Below are 7,836 nucleotides of genomic sequence, written 5' to 3'. Positions count from 1 at the left end.
TCAAACAGGGAGCCAGAGGCAATGAAGTGCTCATTAAAGCTGGCAAGCATTTCTTCCTTGCCCACAATTTTCTGTGACCCCTTCATAATGCAAGGCGGGAGCTCTATGCAGTTATTGTCATTAGTTAGGGACTTGATGGTCTTCCAGAATTTCAGTGGGTTATTCAAGTTGTTCGTTGTTTTCGCGAGAAAATGACTTGCCTTTGCATTTCTAACTGCAACTGTGAAGGCATTTCGCAGGCGCCTGAAAAGCAGCCAAGACAGCAGACAGCCAGTCTGACTCAAGACCAGATTTCCTAGCTTTATTCCAGGCTACATTGCGCTCATGGAGGGAGTTGGCTAACTCTGGCAAGAACCATGCATTATTTCTCCCTCTGACTCTATAGAGGGTATGCACGTGATGTCACAGAGGCAGAAGTCACTGTGGGGTCACGCCCACTGAGTCACAGCAAGACTGAGCTTGAATGCAGTAATCAGCCTAGATAACTGACACCTGCTGCTCAGGGAGGAATTTGACACTCATTCCTGATTGAGGGGGCGTCTTCCAGTGGGTGTGCATACCCTCTATACTTCCTGAGAGGTGCGTGTTTGTCCACAATTTTATCAAAACCATCAGAAAAGAAATCCCAGGAATCAGGAATGAAGTTGATTCGCTCCCAGTCAAAGTGAGACAGGTCTTGGAGAAACGCTTGCTCATTAAAATGTTTCATGTTACGCTTTGTAATAATGCGTGGCTTGGCTTTGGGGATTTTGGTATTTCTGACCATGGCAACAACACAGTGGTCACTAATGTCGTTTGCAAAAACAGAAGCAGTTGTGTATTTATGGGGGGCATTGACTAGGATCAAATCAATCAAAGATGATTTGTCAGGGCATTTCATATTAGGTCTAGTGGGACTGTCAACAATCTGAAAGAGATGCATTGAATCACAGCAGGCTTTATATTCATCAGATACTGAGTGTAGCCAGTTCCAATTAAAATCAATCAATCAAAATAATTTCGTTAAAATCCAGACCTGATATGAGCTGCATTAAAGAGGGCAGAGCATCACTGACAGCTGAAGGTGTCCTATAGCAACCAACAACTGTGAGATGGAGAGATTTGGATACCTCAAGATCAAGAGCTAAGAATTCATATTGCTTGCTCACTGATGTGGAGAGAAGCACATTCACATGGAACTGCTTTCGCACAAAGATTGCTACACCCCCGCCCCTTTTGGGTCGATCCATTCTGAAAACATTGTATCCCTCAATGCAAACATCAGAGTTACTAACAGATTTACTTAACCAAGTTTCAGAAATAACGATTACGTCAGCAGCAGTTGATTGTGCCCAGATACGGATCAATCCATTTTAGCTAATAAACTACGTACATTCAAATGGATAAAACCAAGACCAGTTCTCAATTTAAAATCAGCAGGGGTGTTAAAATCAAAAATAGGATTAGGGCCTGGATTGGGTTTCACATTTCCTGAGATCAACAAGATTAAAAGAATTAGACATCTCTGCTTATATGTGGTGTAGGCCTAGTGGGTGATTCTTTCTTGGAGGGCCTGTTCAGCTCTGATACAAAATCACAAAGACACTCTAGCGAAATGGTAAAGTTGTCTTGTAGGGTCATAATACAGAGCATACGGTTCAAGTCCACATAGTCAGAGGAGAAGAACAGAGGTAGCAGATTGTTGCCTTGCGGGCAGACACAGGCACGCGTTCCCTGGCAAACATCAGGAACCTGATTGGAGAGTAGACCTATTGTCGAGGAGTTATCGATCCCGTGAAGGCCATGCAGAGTTCCGTTTATGCCACATTGAGTATCCAGGGAGAGCAGTGCAGCAAGAAGTAGTAGCAACATTGTACTGCAGGGCTAGCCGATGGCAGGGCTGGAGGAGGCCGGCAGCCAGTGGCAGGGCTGGAGGAGGCAGGCAGCCAGGTGGAGACCAGCCGATGGCAGGGCTGGAGGAGGCAGGCAGCTAGGTGGAGACCAGCCGATGGCAGGGCTGGACGAGGCCGGCAGCCAGTTGGAGACTAGCCATGCGGGGCTAGTGGAGGCTAGCTGCTACAGGGCTAGAGGAGGCTGGTAGCCTGATGGATGCTAGCTACTACAGAGCTAGAGGGTTCAGGAGAGGGTGCAGGCTCCAAAACAGTCCAGCATCAAACTAGGCCTCAAACAATACTGAGACAGACTGATACTAAAATGTCACAAAAAATGTCCCAGAGATCTCAAAGTGGGGAATTCTTGAAGATCTTACAAAACATCCCACATTCAAACCCAGTAAGAATAAAATATCTCACAAACAGTGACTTAAAATTATACAATTCCACAGACCTGACAAACAAAGGGTTGACATAGCTTATTGGCATCTGGAAAAATGATGAAACATATCAAGGTTGGAAAATAATTTACAGATAGCCAGCATGGAGGTTTTGGGATTATGCACTTTGCAACATATTCTTTAAAGCCCGCTGTAAATGTTAATCATGTTTATTTTGTTTAAATGCGTATTCGTTACTTCTAAAGGGATTCCCATCCGACTCGGTACGACATCAAATCAGAACTGTCACTGGAGGAGCCTGGAGTTATCGGCCCTCCATTCAACTTCACTTTCCAGGTGAGATCCAGGTGCATCTCTCCACCATGATTGTGATTTACTGTGCAGGAAAATGTTCTGAGAAATCGTCTCTTCCTGTTGTCTCTCAGATCCAGAACCTCGGCTTCTTTCCAGTAAAGGATCTGCAGCTCAACATTGAAATCCCAGAAATGACAAAAAACGGGAACCAACTCCTTCAGATATCAGACTTCTATATTGACCAGGTAAGAGCGGAGCCTCAAGACAAATAAAATAAAATAAATAAAATAAAAGGGAAAAAAGGAAAAAGAAAGACTATTTGGAGCAACTCAGTCTAAGTAACTTTGGAGGTATATTCTCAAGATTCAAGATTCAAGATTTTTATTGTCACTCCGTAGTACAAGTATCACGTGTGACATTCTTGTGCTGTGGACTCTGTTTACAACATAGTACAAATATAACAGGGCATATGAGTGCAAAAACAACAAGAGACACAACAAGCAATAAGGCAGTAGAGTGATAAGACAAGTCAGAGACAGTGGCATATTCACTGCACATAGGTACTTAGACGTACTTAAACATTTTAAATTTGACGTTCTGTTTGCACAGGTGCAAATAGCATATACCTAATTAAACATACAATTAAACATTAGACATACATGGTACAGTACAGCTACTACACTATTTGTGTATGTTAAGGAGTCTCGTGGCCTGCGGGAAGAAACTGTCCCTCAAGCGATTTGTGCGTGCTTTTGGGACCCTGTATCTCCTCCCTGAGGGTAACAGGGAGAACAGGCTGTTGTGGGGATGGTTTGTGTCTTTGATGATCTTCAGGGACCTCCTGAGGCACCGCTGGTTATACAGTTCCTGCAGTTCTGGCAGCTCACATCCTGTTACGTGCTGGGCCGCGCGTCTCACTCTCCGTAGCGCCCTGCGGTCCATGGTGGTACAGTTCCCGTACCAGGTGGTGAAGCAGCCAGTCAGCAGGCTTTCAATGGTGCCTCTGTAGAAGTCCCTAAGGATTTCTGGCCTTAGCCCAAATTTCTTCAGGCGCCTGAGTCCGTGTAGTCGCTGTTGGGCCTTTTTGACAACAGTGGCGGTGTGACCAGCCCATGTCAGGTCCTGGTGGATGTTCAGTTGACTTGCAAAGTAATTTATGAAGAAACAAAACTGAACTGAAGTCACCAGAGCACAAAGAGGATTCATCGTTTTTTTGTTGTTGTCATTCTGCAAAGACGTTTCTCAAGCTTTCAATTCAGGGGTAACCTGACTCTGCCAGACGGGGGCGGTATTGTGCTCACAAGACACGCATGTTGGCCCCTATTCTCCCACAGGCCTTCGGCGCTAAAACGGGCCTTAAACGCAAAAAAACGTGCCTTGCGCCTGTTTCGGGAAAATAGCAATAGGCTTTAGGCTGCCAAATGCGCTTTAGGCCGAATGGGCGTGGCGGAGTCCCTGAATGCGCCAAAGTGGGCGTGTCGGCGCTAAATACCGGCGTACTCCTATCTTCCAGCCATCTTCCGACCTGGCCTACTTTTAGCGCTTTGCGCTTTTGAAAAGCAGGCCTATTCAGTCCTCTGTCACCCTTCTCTGTGTCACTCTCTCCCTCTCTCCTACTGACAGGAGCAGGCATTGGTGTGCGTTTACCAGTTTATTGTGAAATAAATCCTTCCGCGTTGAGTTACTGTCACAAGCCTGTGTGACAACGCTTCCAGCCTGGGTAAAACAACTCCGTCCGTACCGCTTTGAGGCTGCAGGCAGTCTGACAGGCACAATACGACTGTCTCTCTCTGACTGCCTGTGAATGCCCCAGCATGCAATTGGGTACTAAATTTCGCTACTAAATAGCAACCAAATGAGGCGAAATAGATATAAAAGGTCGATCTAAAATAATGTGTAATGGTAACACAGCCTGCAATTGTAGAACATTTCAATATTGGACCAAATAAATCATCGAAATTAAAACACCACCCTAAGTGAAACATATATGTCCTCCTGGGCCTATATATATCCTTTGTCGATTTAACGTCATTTAGATAAGTGTCAGCGGAACGCGCTTCAGAACGCGCATGTGCTATACTGTGATGTCCGGCCCAACTTCACATTTAGTTTTACAATAAAAACACATTTATGCAATGACTTTACATAATGTAGGGTATATTTATGTGCATCATTCTACCTGCAGCAGGGGAGAGAAAACGATATCGTTCTGAACAAACTTTCACCAATATAAAATTAATCTCATCATATAGGGATAGGCTATATTTTTGTAGCTGATGCCTTTAGAACATTATTTTCACTTTGATCTTGCTATAGTGTAGCGTATTTACATGCTTGCAGTATTGAAACTGCAGTTAGATTGGTTTGAGAAGCATAATAATATGGAATAATAGCCTATATATGGAGATAGACAGACCGGATGAAGGGAGGGGGGGGCGGCGGAGCCCTTGGCTTTGTCTGGTTTTACCGGATTTGTCCAGGAATTGGAGCTTAAAAGGCAAGCGTGTGTCTCTTCCCTGCAATTCTCCAATGAGCGGACAATGCATAATTTTACGCTTAAAAGGCGTGGTTATAATGGTTGAGGCTGAGTTTAGCGCCGATACCAAGATATCAAGTGCGCCTTTCCACGCCCACTGCTTTGCGCTGCGGCTGGCGCTCGGCCTAGAAACTGCGCCGCTGCAACGATAGAGCCCGTTGTCCCTGTCTGCCAGTCAAGTTACTTCAGGGGAACTTGTAAAGAAAATTTGTATGAAGTTCCTCGAAAAATGTGTCCTTTTTTTTATAAGATTATTCCTTGTCCTTTAATATTTTCATCCTGGGAAGTATGCAAGATGGTTTTTAAACATTTGATGCACTTTTATTTTGTAGAAAAATGAACTTGAATTTTGTAAATAGTCAAGTACCTTTTTATACCATATCAAATATAATATTGGTTTTCAATATTTTCCACACAGCATTATTATGGCATTACTTTGTAACTTTAGCCTGAAGGAAAATAAAAATGAGTCAGCTTTACTAAACCTGTTGTGAGATGACGGGTGCCTGTCTTTCAACACGCTTTACATCAGAACAAATAGCCTGTGTTAAAGGGTATGCAGATTGTAAAGAATTGTACCCACATGATAATCAGAAGCCATAATAAAGATCAAACCGGTGATGTACATTGCTTACTGTATGCCAGCAATTTGTTTGCTGAAATCCCTTCTGGTGTTACCAATTAATGTCAGTGTCATATCTAATGAGGTGTGAAGAGCTGTAATATGCCTAGAATAAAACATCCAATATGTCTATGAGTGTGGGTCTCTTTAATGATGAGAATACCTGACGGAATATCTTTCCACCGCTGGAAGCTTGATGACGTCGACGGTGGCTCTGACTACCTGAGACTAGTGTGTGTGTAGCCTACTGTGTAATGACTATGACATGCCACTTCATGTTCTGCACCAAAATTAACCTGCAACCAATGAATATTTTAGAAGAAAATACCTGATAAGTCCATCATTCAATATCAACTAGTCATTAATTACTGTCCTTTAAAAAGTCAAATCACAGGTTTAAAGCACATTTATTGCAACAAAAAAACAATAGAAACATTACATTACAATAGTAATGATTCTGATTTTCGGCTAAGCTTATTTGTTCCCATGGTAACGTGCTTGATTATTGATCGGTTTGTTAGATTCGATGTAATCCATGAACCATTTTAGATTTAAAGCATAACATATTTTCGTTGAACTATGAAGCTTTTGCAACAACAAAAAAAGGTTTTATTTTTTATTTTCCTGAAAACTTTTCGCGGACCCCCATTTGAGAACCAATGCTCTAGTGTTCAAAACTGGGGGCACAGGAACACAGCACAGCAGGCGATAAGAAACAGGCTGTCAATTTAGGGGATTTAAATATTGACTTTTCCATTCTGTTCAGTAAGGAGTGAAAGATCTCAATTTACTTTCTAGAGATTTGGTTTGGATATTTTCTGACTTTTTAATCTGTTGCACTGCAAATAGAATAGCATTTTGCATTGCAGTCTCTAATGCAAAATGTTATTCTATGCTGTTCTGGCCTATTCTATTCTGCAGGGGTGCTGCAAGACTGGTAACCCCTGCCTGAGGAACTTAATATGTGGGAGGGGTATTATATGCATGTCTGGGATTTTGAACACCAAAGTGGAAAAGATATTCTGGATGATGAGATGATGTGTTAGTGGGTATTCTAATCTGTATATTCTAATCTGTATATTCATCCATCATCAAGTCACCACCCCAACTCCAAAGGCGTTGAATTTGGCTTGGGTAAACAATATTTAGAATTCAATTACATTGAACATAACAAAATAAACCCATCACAAATGTTTAGGAATTTAAATCCATCCACTCAATCACATCAAACCAAACAGGCAAGCTGTCAATGTTTGCAGTACATTATTAAGCTATTCAAAACACACACACACACACACACACACACACACACACACACACACACACACACACACACACACACACATATATGACATGACATGTATTTGAATTTAAATATTAATCAGAGGAAACAAGGTGATGAAATTTAGAATGACAATAAAAAATACACATGCATAACTCAGTTATACGGTTTGCAATTGTAACGTTTAATATAATAAAGTATTGACATAACCAAAACCTTTACCACAGACTGAACATTTAAATTGTTTATCTCCTGTGTGGACTATCATGTGTCTCTTCAAGTCTCCTTTACGACCAAAACCTTTACCACAGACTGAGCATTTAAATTATTTATCTCTTGTGTGGATTATCATGTGTCTCTTCAAGTTTGATTCCACACCAAAACCTTTACCACAGACTGAGCATTTAAATTGTTCATCTCCTGTGTGGACTATCATGTGTTTCTTCAAGTTTCCTTTATGACCAAAACCTTTACCACAGACTGAGCAAATAAATTGTTTATCTCCTGTGTGGACTATCATGTGTTTCTTCAAGTTTCCTTTATGACCAAAACCTTTACCACAGACTGAGCATTTAAATTGTTTATCTCCTGTGTGGACTATCATGTGTTTCTTCAAGTCTGCTTCACGACCAAAACCTTTACCACAGACTGAGCATTTAAATTATTTATCTCTTGTGTGGACTATTATGTGTCTCTTCAAGTTTGATTCCACACCAAAACCTTTACCACAGACTGAGCATTTAAATTGTTTATCTCCTGTGTGGACTATCATGTGTGTCTTCAAGTCTGCTTCCCGACCAAAACCTTTACCACAGACTGAGCATTTAAAT

The sequence above is a fragment of the Poromitra crassiceps genome (assembly GCF_964638095.1).
Source record: "Poromitra crassiceps genome assembly, chromosome: 9".
Taxonomy (NCBI): Eukaryota; Metazoa; Chordata; class Actinopteri; order Beryciformes; family Melamphaidae; genus Poromitra; species Poromitra crassiceps.
The sequence above is the reverse complement of the archived record's forward strand: the minus strand, read 5'-3'. Positions refer to the sequence as shown.